This window comes from Struthio camelus, chromosome 5, assembly GCF_040807025.1.
Source record: "Struthio camelus isolate bStrCam1 chromosome 5, bStrCam1.hap1, whole genome shotgun sequence".
Classification (NCBI taxonomy): Eukaryota; Metazoa; Chordata; class Aves; order Struthioniformes; family Struthionidae; genus Struthio; species Struthio camelus.
In genome coordinates, this window is record NC_090946.1 from 49,628,225 (window position 1) to 49,647,360 (window position 19,136).

Consider the following 19,136-nt stretch of genomic DNA (forward strand, 5'->3'; position numbering starts at 1 on the left):
AACACATCTGACAGCTTTCAAGCCAGTGGTATTTGGCAAGGTCTTTTAAAGCTATAGGAGATTTATAGCTAAGGAGATTATATAGCAGCGGGTTCAGACCCGATCCCTTTTCCCCAACCTCTGCGCTGGGTAACAATGACAGGAGGTGTCTGTATACCAGAAGGAATAGTTTAAGAGAGGTGGCTGCGTTTGGAAATAGAAGCCCCTGTTAGCAGCCGGAAGCACTGGTGCTGAAAAGCAATCGCTGGTGTCAAGAACTTTCTTAGCTAAGCACTGCAGCTGGTGGCAATAAATAGCATTCTAATAAAGGAGGATGTTCAACCCATGACATAAGCGAATACTGTTTCAACCACAAAAAGTAATTTATGGTGCTGCATATGTCTGAAATGGATTTTTAAAATACACATTTTAAAATAAAAACGCTAAGATTTCAATGGAAAGAAAGATCTGCATTTTAAATCACAATGAAATTGAAAGATCAATGAAAAGTATACTGCTTTTTTAAGTACGCAATGATACATAACATCTTAAGGATGTGCACTGTCACAAAGCACAATTACCTCCGTTCCTAAAAATGAAAGATGCTGTTTTCTGTGACTGTGAATGCTCTCTCTATTGCATAAAACCTAATAACCCTCCACGTCAGTGATTAACCCCCCCAATATTTAGATTGAACCATCATCATCTTCTCTCCTAAAATGCCAAAATGATCCTGCAGAAAGTCACAAAACAATATGCTTGATTGCATAAACATAATTATTCATGAAAAAACATCCTGAGTCTCAAAGAAGAGAAGGGTAGGGAGGAAGAGGAGGGAATAATAAAACCATTAGGTTCATTGGACCTGTTAACTCGTTGACTCTGCTACAGTAAATAAGTCATTAGTTTTGACATAATCAGTGGTTTATTTGAACATATATTGTTCTTTGTTATGCATTCTGTTTATACCACATGTGATTTCTCTTACATAATCATTGTGAAACCTAGTAATTTTACATACTGTATCATACCCCACTGTGATAAACATTGTGAATATGGTACCAGAAGAAACTGTCCTTTGAGTTTATTCCTACTGGCTGTGTGTTTTTTTTTTTTCTTTTTTCTCCAGTGTACTGAAGAGAGGGTGGTTTTTTTTTTTTAATCTGAGCATAGGCTGTCAAGTTAACTGAATGTATGGCTTGTTCTGAAAGCCATTTTATGCAGGATTTTGTTTTGAATCATGAGGCTTGTATGTGCAAGCATGTAAAATGAGTAACTGGTTAAGCATTACTCAAGATGAAAATCCTTTGTACTAGAATGCAAAACATAACATATGCATTTGAAATTCCTTAAGGAAAGATGTTCTTTGTATTACACTTTTACATGTGTCTATTTTTGCTTTGGAAGAAAGAGGTCTGCATGTTTAGGAGATACCAGCGTATCAGCAGTGAAGCTCTATACTTGAGCTGATTTTCCCTTGCCCTTGTAGATGGTTTCTGCTGTCATCTGGGAGTTAAAGAGCTAGATCCTCAGCTAGTGCACATCAGCACAGCCATCCTGAAATAAATAGGCATAGCTTCACTGCAGTCACTGAAATCTAAGCTCAGATTCTTAGGTTGTGTAAGTCCTTCAGGCTTACGATACACGCTTCTGTGATACTTTGCTATGGTATAAACAAACATCATGTTTCTGATTCGAATTATAATCTCATTCACCCATAAACCAATAGAGCTATGCTTATTTATACCAGCTGAGAGGATAGCCTAAAGGCTTTTCATGTTGTATGATAAAGTCACAGGCTGTGATTCTGACTGCACCCTTCCCCCATATAAACAAGGAGGCAATCCCACTAATGCCAGTGCAATTACTTAGATGTAAAACAGTTGTTGGGAGATTTTGATTCAAATCAGTGCCATGATGTTTATTTTGTAGTAAAGTGATGTGCTTGCTAAGGCTTTAGTCACTTCAGAAAGAAAATAAGAATCTGAATTTACACATTAGTATGAACATTGGGTAGGAATTTAGGACTAGTTAAAGAACAGAGCATCTACACAAAATGTTGAATTGAATGTTTCCTGTAAACTGTATGTGCAGTCACAGCACTCTTTGATTTTGATTCATATTTTAACTAGGGATGGAATCCAGCTGCAAAGTCTGGATCTAGATCTGAATTTCCACAAGTTCAAGGTTGTTGTGATGAAGGGAGTTTATTTGCTTCCATATCTAATTTAAATTCAGAACTTTCAAGGTAACTTCAATCAGATGTTCTTGGGATCCACTGGAAGAATAGTGCAATAAAAGCAGAAATTAAACATATCTGGTATTGTGTAGGGATTTTATGAGTACTCCAGGTTAAGGTTAAAATAGTGCTTTCATGCAGACAGCGTATGTTAATAAATTAAAGAGGAGGGAGTTCGCAAAATATTTAAAATCATGGCAAAACAAAAGAAGAGAAGCACAAAAAGCTCACCTGAATTCTCAAAGCAGTGCATATGCTTAACATTGGTTTCCCCTTTCTTGATTTTTGTCAAGGTTGCCTAATGCTTTTTTTCCTCCCCCCCGCCTCCTTTTTTTTTTCCTTCTCACAAATACTGTACTAGTAACTAAAGATATCTTCCACATGTGCACAACATCAAGGATAACAGTATCAATGATTCAAGGACCTTCTATAGGTGCTGTGCATAGTAGCAAGGAAACATAACTGTGTATGCATTTACATCTCCATGGCTATATTTTCTTCTGAAACTGAAAATAACTTTAAAAGGAGGAACGTGGCCTGGCAAAAATTAGGAATTACAGGATGAAATGGGCGCAATATTCACTTACAAAAGAAAAGCTGTTCCCATTTCTGACATGAGTTTAACCCGTAATAGTTAATTCAATATATTTTCTTGATCAAAATCAGCTATAGGAATGAGATAGTCATCAGTTGTTACATTTTTGTCAACATGAAAAAGAAATCAACGATCCCCTTATTCTTCATCTGCTTTCTTCAATAAACTCAGATTAGTAGTGGATCTGTGGAATCTCAGTGATGATAATTTTGATAGAAACTATCTCATATTTTTGACCAGCAAGGAGGCATTTGATAACAACCTGCCAGGTGAGGCAGAGAAAGAAAGCTGAGATGTAGACAAACGTGAAAGACCTACCTAGAATGCTGAGTGTCTGAGAGGAGAGCGCTATATTTCCTTTGACAAAACTGGAACGCCCTTTGCCTGATTTTTGTGGACTAGTCTTGTATTTCCTGGCTGCACAGTTTGCAGATGCCTGATAGGAGGTTATCTCCTGTCTGGCGAGGCTCTTCAGTGCACTGAAAAAGTATCTTTACTCAGGGCAAATAATTGTTCTGTTTATTTCCCCACTTTCTAGAACTAGTAATCCATGACCACAGAAATATTTTCAAAGAGAGCAAGAAGGCCACAGCTTCTATGTATGTGGTCGGCTCTTTTGCAGAATCTCAGCTGGAGAAAGGGAGGTTGAGGGAGACTTATGAGGTTCAGCTGCCCATATGAGTTAATTGCAGTTTACCTGGTGGGATGTTCTTGGTGAGCTAGCTTTGATATTCTGGCTTTATTAAAGGAAATTTCTCCATTCAATCTCTTTCAGATGTTTGAAATACAGAAGTCAGGCTAGATGTGATTTCTGACCAAATAAGGGTTTTTCCAAGCAAGTTATACTTTTGAGCAGCTGATTTACATTGAGTGGGACAGAGTTTGTCCCCCTAGAGTTGAAGCACCTGGTATGTAGGACTGTACGATTCCAAACTGATAGTCTTCTGTGGCATATGACTTCTCTGATCATGAATTTTTAAGACTCCAAAGCCCATTTCTTCTTCCTCTCTACTCCCTTCATCTGGCACAAAAATTTGCAGGAGACAATTTGCAGATCATTTTGAAACGTAAAACCTTTCACTTATAGCACTCAGCTCTTCTGATTTCCCCCATGCTGATGACTGCGCACAGCAGTTGTACTGGCTTCTGTGGTGTCAGAGCCACCTACAGTTGTGTAATGAAACAAAACGGCATCCACAGACTTTAGAGCCTTCATGCTATCCCCAAAGACAACAGCAATGACTTAAGTGCTCTCTACTTCTGCAGTGAAGTCATTCAAAAATGCAAGCATGAACAATCCAAAATTCAAAAAGAGAGCCACATTAAGCCCTCTAGTACTCTTGTTTCGAGTCTATGCTTGCTGCCATTCTCTTTCCTCACGTTATCTTGAAGAAAAAGCATTATGGTCTCTTAAATGTGTATATTAGGTGCTGGCAGCACTGAATCTTACTTTGTAGACCATGCTTAAGAAAGAAATGGCAGTTACTTGATAACTCTTTCCAAAGAGGTCTGAAATGGTTATATTTATATTAACCGAATTAGATCTTTTGAAGACTTGGATCAGATGGTGAGGGCTAGTTTTTGCTTTCCATTTTTGTACGAAACTAAATCATGAACTACTTCTGTTATGTGTGTGGGATTTTTTTTTTAATTCTCTCCTTTGGTAGTTTTCTGTTCCTTGGTATGTATTTTAGTATCATGGGAGAGGAACCTCACGTTCTTGGATAGGATGCTGTATCTTTAAGAACTCTGAAACTTAAGAGGCCTTGCCAAACCCTGCATCAAATATGAAACTCGCAGAAAGAGTATTAAAAGATATTTAAACTAAGTGATTAATTTCTTACCATCTGGAAGACCACAAACAGCGACAAAAGCAACTCAGAAATTCATATGCCATTAATAGGCTGCCTGTTTCAATACAGAATATTACGCTGTTTGTAGCAACAGATTAATGTATAAAGGCCAGTCAGTGCTGGCCTTTCAAACATATCCGAATAGACAATCCTGTACATAACAGGGAATCTCTGTATTATGACTGCTGTCCAAGATTTATGATGTTATGATAAACAATTGGTTATGTTGTTTTGACAATGGAAAACTTAACAAATGAGACAGATTTGCCTGCAGTGATGAACTGTATCATAAAGAAACATTAATAAAGATAAAACATTTAAAAATTCTTTAACAAAAAATACATTTTTGCTCTTTTCACACGGAATAAAAGAAGCCAGAAACATGACAGATTTCATCAAGAGAGCTGGTCCCAGATCAAAAGTAGGTCTGATTTTTGTTTTTCTTTGCCACATTTTCACTTCTCAAACTACAGAAAAGTGAGACAGACTCATATTGTTTTCAAGCTTATTGCTTACGTAGTATTGCTTGTCACTGCTAATGCTGTTATAGTCACCCATGATTGCCTGTAGCTGGGGTGAGCTCACAAGGTTTGACAGAAATCATCCTCAGGAAATGCCGCATAAGATGCATCGCAATTCTAACATCTGCCTGTTAGACCAGGCAATACTTGTGTAACGAGCTACCATAGTAAACCAATGAACTGGGCATGTTTAGCACCATACAGAATTTGGAGTCAACTGCATTTCAGTGTAAACCATTCTAATGAATGGTAGAAATACAGCAAACAAATGTGCAAAACTGTAATAGGTGAGACTCGGGAATCTCCCAATATTGAAAGAAAAAGGGATGCTTTATAAAAAGGTACCTCTGGCCAAATGGCTTTTGCTGTGAGTTACTCAACCCAAAACTTGGAATCCCCCATTTCTGAATACATAAATGCCTTGAATAGCTTAATTTTCAGAGTGCTTAGCATGTTTTGACTAAATAGTTTTCATAAACTTAGGCTCCTCCAGATCACTAGACAGACCTAAAATTTTCTGGAATATCACTTGCCTAACAGTTTGAATAGAACACAGAAATATTTGGCAAGAAAAGACAGGGAAATACTTGGATTAAAAAGCTAATGTCCAAACAGAAAATACAAAAAGAATTTGGAAATATACATTAGGCATCAACTAAAAAGGCACGGCCAGAAGACTGAGAGAAAAATGAACAAAAGCGTCTGTCCTTAAGTGATGAAAATTTGGTACTGATGACATGGATCTTCCTATCTATCCTTCCTCTGTTCCTCTTCTTGTGATGCTATTTCAGTACAATGCTTCTATAACGTAAAGTTTATAAAGCAGCCTAGTTAGGACATAGTTTTCAAGAACCCTATAGAAAATGGATGTCTTGAGAAAGAGAGGAAGGTAGGTAATTAGATCCCTTCAGCTCCCTATTGAGTATTTCCACCTAATTTTATACAAATGTAAAAATACACTCTGGTTACAGAAACATCTCCCATTTAATCAAAAAAAAAATTATAGCGGAGGATGTGAAGAAAGGCTTCTCTCTATTGCTAGTGAATGCAAAGTCAGGCTTCTAGTCTTCTCTTTTGTTAACTGTTATCCTGGGTCTCTGCTATTCTAATCTTAATTCCTTTTGGATCTGATCTGTAATTGAGATGCCGGAATTCAGAACAGCATTCCTGCAGATCTTGGTTCCAATAGCTAATTTTGTAGGTGCCTGGAGCAAACGTGATCTCAGCTTTCATCCTCAGAATTCCCCACAAGCCTGAAATTCTGCTGCTCCCCGAAGCATCTCTGCTGTAGTGTTATCACCGTGTCATCTCATTCAGGCTTGTGTCCCAGCTAGGATCCATAACCTAGAAGTTAGGGAAACTTCTCCGTGGGGTTTCGTCTACATGTTAAACAAAGAGCAAACCTACACACGGCCAGTCAAGCAATCCCTACACAAAGTGCAGGGTAGCACCTTCTTTCTTATAGAACACATGAGGGAGGAGAGTGAGGTGGTGTCCTCTTTTTGTACAGTTGCACTATGGTACAGGTACAGGCATAAGTGTTCAGTTTGCTCCTTCATATGAATGTCTGACAAAAACTTAGATTGACTGAAGACATACCTGAAACAGTACTGTGATACTCGCTCTTGTTCCCACTTTCTGGCTGTGTTTGCGACACTGACCCATAAAGCTTGAGTTCTTCCTGCATCAAAATGACTGTGACAGATGAGACTGGAGACTGTTTAATTGCACCCACAGATCTGAACTCTCACTTGTATCTCTCTGCTGGAAGGTGCTGTACCCACCTGCCTTTGTACACAAGCGTGGTGAGAAAGGGCTCTGTCAGTATCTTCTGTGCTTCAAAAGAATTATCTCTATGTCTATTTATTAAGAAAGAATCTGTAGGTACTTACACTTAAGATTTGGATTATAAGTGGATGGAGACACTACTATATCTCCAAGGAAGAATCTTGCCTCAGGGGAAAATGGTCTTTTCATATACTCCTCCTCAGCTTGCTCCTGCTCCAATAGCTGCGTTGACTTTCAGGTGGCTATCTGTTCAGTTCAGAGGTTGTTTCAGATTATTACCTCAGAATACCTACTGAGGTGGATGGCTCCTTCAGTGAACTACAGAGGGAGCTGAGGCCCCTAAATAAGAATCTCAAATTTCTCTCCTCAGAACAGTTAAGCTGCAAAACACGTGGCTGCAGCATCTGCTTGGTGCCTGTGTGAGCTCAATAGCATTTGACACTATGGACTTTGAAAAGGTAAGCCACGGACTTTAATGAGTTGGTGAAAAACAGCTTTATGTTCTGGTACCTGTCACTGGCCAAAACTCTTTTGAGAAGCACTCCAAACGCCTGCTAACACAAAACATCTACCAGGATTCTACCATGCCATTTTTTTCACCTCCAGCAAAATAGCAGTCTGTAAAATAGGTCAACTCTATACCTAAACAAATCAGTGCACCACTACACATGCAGTTTCTTCTCTTTGATAGCACGCATGTAACAGCTTATGTCTATGCTCTAGGTTTAAAACAAAAACCAACCCCCCCAAACCCTCCAAAAACAAGTGCGTTTTATTCCAAACTGAAGTATTTTAGAAAGTTGGATAGAAATTTTCAAAAGCATTTGGCATTTGGCTTAACTTAGATTCCTGTGAAATAATTGGTAAGTGATGTCCAGAGGAGAAGAGTTAAGCTATTTCTGATTACACTAGAAAATCCCACTCTTGATTTCTCAGTTCATTTCTTGGAAGACGAGCCAACAAGGTATCTGTTGTAGACTGCAGTATATGTATTGTCATACCGTGCTTTGAAATTGTAGTCCCTGTCTTTCTAAATTAACTGGTGAATATCCTCCACTGAACATCAATTGTATGACTAAATTACTTCAAAGAGACAGCTCTTCTGAGCTATGAGGCTTTTTAGCACTGAGATAAGCCTAAACATTTAAGTAGCTAATTTCCGTTGTTAACAGTACTGAATTTCACTGAGCAATCTAAGATACAAACACATGCATGTGCTGCTGTATTTGCAAAGTCCTTTTCAGACTCAGCATAGAACAACCTTCACTCTGCTTTGCCTTGGTGAAAGTTCAGTTTCTGTTCAACAAAAACAAAAGTACCTTGCAATTACTTTGGTTCTTGCAGTATAAAGATTGCATCCGAAAGCTTTGTAGGAAATAAAAACAAAACAACAACAACAACAAACAAGGGTTAAAACAAAAAAGCAAAATACAGGTGTTTAGAACCACAGCTAAACATGGCACTTAGAAGCTGTGATACTGTCAACTGTGTTTTACTACAGTGCAGTGCAATAAACTTAATGCCTCAGTTTACCTTCCTCACAGGAGCAGTGGGAAAACCCATCTCTTAAAAGTGGTGTAACAACAATTATGTTGGAAAAATAATTCACCAATCCTTAAATAATATGAGCAGAACAAAAGTTGAAGTTCATTGGGGCTTCTCAGCATGAGTTTTACATAGCTGAAAGAATCCAGGTCTATTCTGAAGTCAGAGGCAGGTACTTAATCTGTTTTGCTTGCTCTTGCTGTGAGTGGTCTATTTTTGGAATATGAATTAACTTTTCTAGTTTATAAAAGTGACGAGCTACTTTGTAACCTTAAAGTATAAATGGGCTAGAAAATAAAGAGAAAGTCCCAGTGGAGTCTTCAGGGCATACTATTCATAACTTCAATATTAATCATGCTCTGCTGCTTTTGTTTGCTGTGATCCCTTCCTGCCTAGGTACCAGAGCTTGTCTGCTCCAGGAAACCCAAATGTTAAATACCTTCCAAAGTATATAACATACTAAGATGCAACTAAGATCATCTAGCTATTATTAATTCTGCTGTACGTAACTCTCACCCCTGAGCTGTCCAAGGCAACAATCTCTTCACAAAGTTTATAACTCTGTACATGTTTTTATTGATGAAAGTTTTCTGCCTTTATACAAAAGATGGCTCTGCACGATTAAGTTGTTTCATAGTCTCAGATGAGGTAATTAGATACTTATGTTGCATAGAAAATGGTTTTGTACTTCAAACTATAAACCTTTGCTGAAATTTTTTAGAAGACTCTCCCAGATGGAATCACTATTAGGGCCAAAACCTGTCTCCCTGTATTGGCAACAGAGGTAGTGAAGTATGGCATCATACAGTAGTCGCGGAATATGCCTGTGATGCGTTCCAGATGGTAGAGCCGGGAACACTCTCCGCACCCGCAGGGCTTCAGTTGCGTTCTGTAAGATTTAAGCTTTACTTCTCCAAGTAAAACCGTTTAGTACGAACTTGCCATATAAATCCTAGCTCCCAATCCCTGATTAGTCTAGAACCTGAGGAAAGTGTATAGCTGTTCTCTTTACTAGTATGCGTGTTGGGCTTTTTCTCTTACACCTGATTAGTCACAGAGAGAGATAAACCAGACCTCTTAAAGAGGAATCTCATCTGGCAGTTCATGAATTTCTGAATTCATTCTGCCTCAATTATTTCTATGACAAATTTGCTAATTTTACAAGTAAAAGGTCTTATCTAATAGGCAGTTCAGACTCTAGTAGTCCACTTCTAGTGTTTCCATTTTACACACTATGCTAGAAATAGGAGTCCTGCTGGAGACCTTCATTGGTTATTAGCTGCATCTTTGCAACAGCTTTATATTCAGATCATGCCATCAATGACAGTCTTCTCAATTTGGAGATACCATGCGAACTGACTTTCTAATGAAATTATCAGGCTTCTAACTGTGTCTATCTTGACCTCCTAGTGTTCCTGGCAATTTTTTTTTTTCTTGAACTACTATAGTTCTTTCTTCTTTCTTGTCCTTGCTACAACCAGGAAATTAGGAGCATTAAAAAACCCCAGACCACCACCCTTCCCCCCAACAACCCTGGCAAAAAAAAACAAAAAACAACCTACTCACAACAGCCAAACATACAAAATCCCAAACTGCAAACCAAGCACATCTAAAATCCCTCATTGACACAGCTGATAGCTGGGACACAAGGGAAGTAGAACATTATTGAATTACTATTTCATTATAGCTGTATTCATCTGTAGATTCAAATGTTTGTCTTAACCTCCATCTTATTAACCCAAATAAGTGGTTAGTTCATTACCGAATGGAAGGAACAGTGAGATATGTGAACAGGTGGAAAAGTACATTGTAAGACATTTCTCTCCACTCAGTTCTCAGTTCAGGTCAGCCACGCATAAGTTATCTCCTATGGAGAAGCATCTTGTCGAGCTTTCAAATGTTTAGAAATAGGGAAGAATGGCTGGTTTGTGCCCTTGCAAGCAGCCCAACATCAGCACTCATTCAATTATTTGAAAATTGTTCAGCACTTCTCTGATCTGATGAGATTTATGTTTTGGGTTGGTTCACTGATTCAAGACATATCTTTTAAAACATTAACAAAATAATGTAACACAATATGCTGTAGATCAGCCAGTGAACAATTCTGGAACAAATCAGTTACATCTCTGAAAGCTGGGGGTGTTTGTTTGTTGTCTTTTTTTTTTTTTTTTCGGATTGAATTCAAACAGTATTTTATGCTTCCTTTTCACTAAATTAACAGTGGCACACAGAGGTAGTTTTATCAGCTTAAAGATACCTTTTATGCTATGACAAATCTGTACACCTCCAGGGTGATCATCTGCCGTATAGCTTAGTTTATATGTCACTCAGATGTGTAAAACTTGCAAGTTTTCTCGTAGTATCTATATCACGGTATTTTTGGCAGAAGCTCTAGACAAACAAGAGAAACGTGTGTGTTTGTGTATGTGTGTATATATGTGTGTGTGTTTTTATATGTATACACACACACACACACACACACACACACACATATATATATTTCTGTTTTTAAGTCTCTGGAGGAGTGCTGATCTACAGCACAGGAGAAGATCTGGCTCCACAACTTAAGGAGATAAACTGAATCAAGGGCGTTTCTAAAGATGAACAAAAGATTCCAGCCAGCTGGTTGAATGGAACTTTCTGAAGTGAGAACAATGGAAAAAGATTAAACAAACCAGACAATGGAACAATTACTTAAAAATATCTTTCTCTTTAGTACCTTGGCAAATGGAATGTCTTCAGATAGACAGTATACCAAGTTTCACAAGCTGCCTCTCAGTCTGGGCCTGTGGAGCTGACAGAGGGAACCGCAGTGAGAAGAGAGACTGTGAGAAACCAGAGTAAAACTGAAGACAATGGGAACACATTACAAAACCACTTTCAGAGCCTAAGTCCTTTTCCTGCTAAGGTTAGTACTAATCCTGAACTGGATGCTAAAGTAACTAAATCTATCAAAACAGAATTATAGTTTGGTTCTTCTGTCACTTGACTGTCAAGATTTGGATGCAAACCTATGGCTTTCTCCTTAGGATAGGTCTTTTGCTGTGTTTTCCTCTACACTCGATTGACATCAAACATACCTTGCCAAAGAATTCAGGAAAACACTTTTTGATATCTTTGAAGGAAATATGAGGCCAAGACACTGGAAAATGCTTTGCTGTTTATCTGTTAGTATTTATAAAAACAGGAAGCTGTCACTTATGGGCTAAATAAGGGCTAAATAGACAGAGGAAGTTGTGTTTTAACACTGTTAGTAGATCAGTGGGAAGCACAGTGATGCATCTGACGGGCTAACACATTCAAAATAATAACTTGTCTACAATAGAGTTTTAAGGTGTCACTGTTGTAAATATGCTGCCTATTATGCCTTTAAGAACACTTTTTTTTATCCTAGAGTAAAACATCTTAGAAAAAGAGGAGTATGATAAGTTCAATTGGATGAAAGGAGAGAAAATAGTGAAAACTACAAAAAAAGAAAAAAATAATAGAAAATTTCATGAGCAAAACTAGACAGCCAAAAAAAAAAAAGCAAGCAAGTGTCCTAGAGACAACTAGCAGAGCATGCTGGGAGATAGAACTTACTTTCAATTTAAGAGATGACACCTTTTACTGAACCCCACTTGCAGAAAAAAAATTGTTCTCCTCTATCGAGCACAGGACACCTATGTACTGGCCCAGAAAGGTCTTAGCCTGTTTTATAGGGGTTCTTGAGAGACACTCGCCCTTACTGCTCCAAACCAGGATTGGGCAAAGGGCAGCCGCACTTAAGTCTCTGGTGACAGTGGGGCTTCCATCTGTCACCCTTTCGGAGGCTTCAGGTTACCTCAAGGTATGGAGCTACAATTTGGCTAAGCTGCTTCTCTTCAGAAGCAGTCATTTAGCTATGGCAACAACTGTGCCCAGGCTTGGCATGTGAGAGAAGGAGACTTTTGCTTCCCTTAATGAAGCAAACAGAGCTTTATATTAGGTATTTGATTCTGAAAGAAGAAATAGAAACATGTAGTGTATTAGGAAAGAAGATAGAAGAAGGTAACAAAGAAGCATGGAATAGCAATGATGTTGTTTAGAAAAACAAAATTGCAACTCAAGTGTGTTACTTAACATGTGAAAGCAGAAATCATTATCATTTTGAGTAAAAGCCTACAGGGGAAGTGTGAAGCCATTTCATTAGTGAAAGAGCACTGGAAAGCATGAGGCAATTCTCATCTCTGGACTCACTGTTTAAGCACAAGATCTTATTTTTCTGCTTGCTGCTCATTGTACTGGTATTTGCTGTCCCTATGCCACAGCAAGTACTGCCGCAGAACAGACTCTCTGTGCGTCACTAGCAGTCACCTACCCTAGAAGGTAGGGATGAGACCCAATCACCTCACCTACTTTGGAAAATGGAGGTTTTTAACATGCCAAAGCCTGAGCAGAAGACCAATAAGGCTGAACAAAATGCAGTCTCTCTATAAAAATAACAGGGCAAATTCTCAGCTATCGTAAATCAGCACGATACTTTCGAACACCGACATGCTAGAGGAGCTGTGCCAATTCACTGTATCTGATCCTATTTAACAATGCAGTGGTGAAGGCAGAAAGAAACTGGAAACAGAACTAGTAGCCCCTACGACCACATCTGGGGCAGAGATGAGCAAGTATGAGGAAAAATCCAACTCGCAATCCATTTTCTCAGTCTTCATGACACAGCTGTTATGAACTGAAGGCCATATATTAAGTTCTTCTTTTCTATGAGTAACTGAAGAACTAAAGAAATGGAGATGTGCAGCTTACAAATGGAGATGGGGAGACTGCCAATTACAAAATAAAGACTATGGGTAACAAGCTAAAAGAAGCATCTTCCTCCCCCCTCCCCCCGCTTCCCCCCCCTGCTGAAACAGATTCTTCAGTGTTACTTTTCTGGTGTATATACGTAGATAACTATTATCTGGGACATCAAAAATCCCCACTGTTCCTCAAATCTTCAAGACTTTGTTTCCATCTCTCTGTCTTCAGTTAGTATTTAGTTAGATCTGTTTAAGTTACCTAGCTCTGTCCAAGGAGCATAAAGCTCAATTTTGCATAGCATTAACGGACTGGATTGTAAATTTTATTGAGCTGAGTACAGCATGGATTAGGTAAATGGGAAACAAAAGTAAATCTGCCATACTTTTATCTCACCCTCCTATGACATATATAGCTGCTTGTCAGGCCAGAAAATGTTGCTAACAGCCTCCAAGGGCTGTGGGTTGCTGGAGCACAAACAACCCTTACCCTCTTTGCTTGCCTATACCAAAACTTACAGAAAAGTTGGGGTGAAGTGAAGACACTTAGGTAAGTCTCTGCGTTAAGTGGAGCCTCCAACTTTATAGCAAGTCGGTATCAGCTCATCAGGATAGCTGAGTAATCGGGCCAGCAACAACAAACCCAACTGTGAGCATCGTGAGCTTGGAGCTAGAGAGCAAATGTCCACCTAAGCAAAATAACTTGTTGCTTTTTGCTCCACGTAGCAGTTTTTTTCTGCTAAGTATTTTAAGTAAATGTTGATTTCACAAACTGAGCTGTAAGCCACATGTTACCATGAAGGTGATAAGGGTCTTTGTGTATCCTATGAGGGATATGTTACACTACTATTATACTTAATTGGTGACAGCTAGCCATCAAACTCTTTTATGTAATAAACTTGAAACACTGAATATTTTAATTTATTGACTTCAGATAGACTGCATACTTATAAAACTTTGTAAATCACACCAAATATTTCAAGAATTTTCAAAGGGCAGGATTAGAATTCAACCTAAACTTGAAAGATCACAGTTATTTTGAACTCAGCAAGGTAAAACTCTAAAAATGGACTGCCAAGTAGTATGTTCAAGAAGATAAAAAAAAAAAGAATCAGATGAAAAGATTATGAACTGGGGTATAACTGGGTGCAGGCTTTACAGAGGGCCCCAGACTAAATAGAAGTCATCAGCTTGTCAGAGTGAAATGTATTTGCAGGCATCTTGTACAGAAGATGCACAAAGTAACTTTTCCAATATCCAGATCTGATAAAGTATTATCTGGGGGGGGGAGGGCGGGCTGTGTTTTGGATACTATGTTTCTAAAAATAAAACAAAATGATGAGGGCAAATTGGAAGAGACTAGTGCATATCAACAAAAATGATCATAAATTTCAAAATATACTCTACAAAAAATGTTGAGAGATTTCATGTTGTTCAGTTGAGAAAATAGTATTCAAATATGGAAAAGGTTAGAAAAAGAAGGCAACCATAAGTTTTATCTATATTCACTCATAATTGGATGAGATGTAACAGGCTTACTCTATAGCAAAAAATGTTTAGATTACATATTGGAAAGTCTTTGTAACTAAGTAAAGATGGGCAGTAAAGTGGATTCCCAAAACCTTTCTAAGCACCTCCATCACTGCAGTTTTTAAAGAATAGGTTAGAAAGACATTTAAGTTGATCTGTATAGACAGTCTCGCCTCAGAGGAGGGATGGGACTATACGACTCAAGGCCGAACTCCACCTAAGCTTTTTTTCATGATACACAGTCAGGTGTTTTTTTCTAAATATATTTAATCATTTTATGCCATGCAAAGCCAAATACGTTAAAAATGAGGCTGGGTAAAGTGCATATGGAAACAAACTGATTAAACCCATTTTCATTTGTTCCACTCGTTATGGAGTTATCATGCTGAGGCAGAATATGAAATGGAGAGTGTGCCATGAATGCTTACTATGGAAAAGCAAAAAAATGATTTAATCCAATATTCCCATCTGTAATGGACTATTTCTACGTTACTTTTGCTTTCTGGTAATAAACCTTGCGTTCCCACAGTACTCTTCTGCTGGAAATTTCAAAGTGCTTTTACAAATGCTCTTAACCCCCCGAAGCACTCTGTGATTTCAGAACACTTATATACAGCTACACACTGGAGAGACAAAAGCCCAGAAAAGTGCAGTTCAAGGTTTAAAACTTGCTGGCTTTAAGTAGGGCCTACTCTAGTCTTTTCTAGGTGCAGGTCATCCACTTCCCTCTGTCATGCTCTGTCAAAATCAGTGTTACTTGTCAACTCGCTGAAATGTCTCCATAATCTACTCAACACTTCTCCTTGAACATGGAATATCGTTCGATAAGATAGAGGTAAGTTTCTGCGCAGAGCTATTGCCCTTTCCTGAAGACCTCTACCAAAACACCTATAAAAGCCAACACGTAATAGTTGATATTCAGGAGAAAAAAGGGTAGCTGGCATTTATATACTATATAACCAACTGTATTCCTTTGATCTGGCCTCATATGCCATCTTTCCTTGGGATGAAGACCCAAGGAGACTTCGTATGTGTTTGTGCAGCATGCTTGAACAAAGAGGCATTGATCCTCATAAGAATATCTCATCAATAGTATAAATTGAATACTAAATATCATAATAAATCACGCATATATGCCAGCATGCTACAGTCGTACACTCTGAAAGCCTGAATTTGCATAAAGTTTGTAACCTTCGCTTAGTGCTGTTAGGTCTTACATTCCGGTATTTTCAAAAATGATTGATTACTTCATATTCTGTTATTGTTAGAAATAGTTGTGCTAGTTCTTGTTGGACTGTTTTACATGTTCGCTTTTTGTTAATGGTGAATACTTGTGCCATGCAGATAATAGTTGCTGTGCAAATGACCATTCTCTACCAGATCCTTCTCCTTATTCCTATTATTTTCATTAGGAAAGTTCTCAGAGGTAAATAAGCTATAGTAAATCCATTGGTTTATAGACACTTAACTGGACATAGAGATAAGATCTGTTAAATAAATCTGATAAAAGCTATAAAAGGAAAATGAAATGTTTGTCTGGTATTAGGTGGATTCACTTTCCATGAAAACTTAACTTAGCACTGATAACCTATAATGACCTTTACCACAGCTCTTTATGGTATCACCGTTATAGGCAACAGCAAAAGGTATTTATACAGCATGGAAAAAACCCTCCAAACTTCCTTATAATGAGAGTAACCTTAGCCAAGGATATTTCTCTCAGAATTAATAACCGCTGGGGTTAATGGCCATTGGCTTCACCTTAGGCCCTCAATTAATCCCTGAACCTCAATTGTTATTACCTAATTGACTTAGTTTCATTTCATTTTAACATTTCAGAGTGATCTCCCTAGAATCACACTGACAAGAGTAACATGGTCTCTGTAGATGTGCACTGACATGGTTTCAATATTGTTACTTTGTCTCTACACACTTGCATCGACATTTCATTTTGTTTTGACATCACAATGCCACATCTATGGATCTGTGCAGATGACATGAGATTGTTCAGATTAGGTGAAAGCCTGTCTAAGAGGGAGGAGAGACTAAAATTTTATAGATGGCTATGATCTCAGCTAAAAGCTACTAAGCAGCATTATCACTGTAAATGTGATTTGTATGTTTGCAAAGGGAAGAAAATCAGATAAACTATTTCACTTGAAATCTTTGTTTTTTTAAAAATGTCTTGTCACACAGATTAGCTAAGAAACGTAGCCTGCAAAATGCACTAGCTAATTTATTTTAGAAAAAAAGTTATTTGATATTACCATTTCACATTTATTTCAGGCTGCAAATAAATTATGCAAATCTTTTGCATTCCACTAATACAGCGTCAACACAACTAGCTGCAAGATGCAGTTCTAAATCAAGAAAGAAATGCTTATAAAAATTGAAACAGAGCATCAGAATGAAGTCTTTTCATTATATGGAAAAGTTTTCAAAAAGTCTTTTGAAGCTCTTTGATCCAGCTTTGAAATAATTTTAGTAGATTACTATTGTACTAAAACCATAATTTATAGTAGCTGACCTAAGCTGCTCTTTGTATAACAGCCATATATGAAACAATAGCAGGAAAGTAAAAAACACAAGGGGAACTAAAGCTGCTCTGTTTATTATTTAGCTCATAATTACATCTTCCTTATTTAATCTTTTGAATCCTGGCATGTTCTTAATAATACAGGTTCAAATAATATTTACTATACACAGGAGAGTTAGTTTTGAGTAACGCATTTAGACTATCCAAACTTTGTGTAACTTGTGACCTTTCCCTAACCTAAGTGAGGTCTATTTTATACAGATCGTACTAGATAGACAGTTTCTCTATAAATGGTGAAGTTGCTGCCAAGCTCCCATTGTTAGCTAGTTCATTTTTCAACAGGCACACTTTAGGTTCCTATCATACAACTGTAAAGAGCAAGCCCTTGAAGTTTCTTCTTTTGTCAACTTAATTAAATCAGTTATTTCTGCAAATCTGCAATAAATGGGCCTTTGTGATTGAGAATAATATAACAGGAGTAATTTTTTAATTCATCTAGGCAGCCTGCTATTTTATTTTATAATATTAAATTATTACTTGAGCAGCATTTGTTTTAACATATTTATAATGTCTTCCTCAAAGTAACAAGAGGGTAGTTCTAATAACTATCATTCACCTTCAGCATTTACTATCTAACTGCACAAGATCCCTTTAGAAGCTGTTGAAATAGTGGGAATATTTCAGCTGAAGTAAAAGGAAGAGTCAATTCTGTGTATATTTTGTCAGTGCTTGAGGAGTCATAGTCAACTCTGGTAAATAAGAACAACCTGTAGGATGTACGAGCTTTTGCCAGAACCACTGTGGTTAGAGAATAGGGAGCTGGCCATGTTTTTTCTCTTGAGCCAAGTAGATTTTTTGAAGCTTGCCCCTGGACTTCAAAAGACCTTCCTGTAGAAATGCTGCTTGAGCTGGGAATGAACTTGCAGTATCTGTAATGAGAGAGACTACTGTAACAGCTACATTCCTAATACTGGCCATGCCTACATTCTAGTAGCACAGATGCACTGCTGTCTTATCCCTCCGTACAACCAGAGGCAACACTGTAAAACTACACTATAGACAGGAATGACTGTGCTGTATTAGATCTCTGTTCTATCAACTTTCCCAGTGTGTGGGAAATGACCTATATTTCAAACCAAGGGAATGAACAGTAGCACCACAATGCCCTTGCATCACAGTGAAGTGCTATATGTGGAAATTTGAGGACAGTCTGCCTGGCACCTAAGGGTGCTATTTAAATTAGAACAAGAACAAGACTGCTTGATATGGTGGGTTAGTTTGAATGCATTCTACACTGGAAACAGCAATTCTCAGATGCAGTATTAGAAACTGTAGAAAAAAAAGCAGGTAGAAAGGGTAGGACAGATTTTCAAAGGGGAATCAAGGATACTGAATCAGTAAGTGAGAACCGGTTGAATAAGACGGAAAATCAAAAGGGGAGGATTTAAAGGCACATGGAAAGAGCCATGAATAGTCTTCTGGAGTAGACTAAAGTTTGTCTTAAAATTACAGTGAGGTGGAGAAATCACAATGCAAACACCAGGAAACAGTCACTTTTTTGAATGAATGAATGCAACAAAGTAAGATAAAAAGTATTCATGAACTATCAATACTGCTATGATGCTAAAATAGTAATGAGGTATCAGTAGGCACATCTTTCTCTTCATCTTTAGATAAGAAGTTTTATTTAGCTCTGAGCTGGCTTTGGGGGAATATTATTAAACTCTTGCTAATGTTCAGTTCCCAGAACACAGGAAAGCTTGAAAAAATGTGTTATTTCTAAC

The 19,136-nt window shown here is 37.9% G+C and overlaps 1 protein-coding gene across 10 annotated transcripts in view; it reads right to left on the bottom strand.

The window, feature by feature from the left end:
* CDIN1 (CDAN1 interacting nuclease 1) overlaps positions 1 to 19,136 on the bottom strand; it is a 171,275-nt gene that overhangs the window by 18,551 nt on the left and 133,588 nt on the right. For 3 of the 10 annotated variants that reach the window (XR_011141551.1, XM_068946330.1, XM_068946324.1), the window contains one exon: positions 9,073 to 11,314. The exons of 3 other annotated variants lie outside the window; for them this stretch is intronic. The gene's annotated coding sequence lies outside the window, so the exon portion shown is untranslated. Of the gene's footprint in view, positions 1 to 9,072; positions 11,315 to 19,136 lie in introns of those variants that run through there. 4 more of the 10 variants (XR_011141554.1, XR_011141549.1, XR_011141548.1 and 1 more) reach the window with 3 other exon arrangements.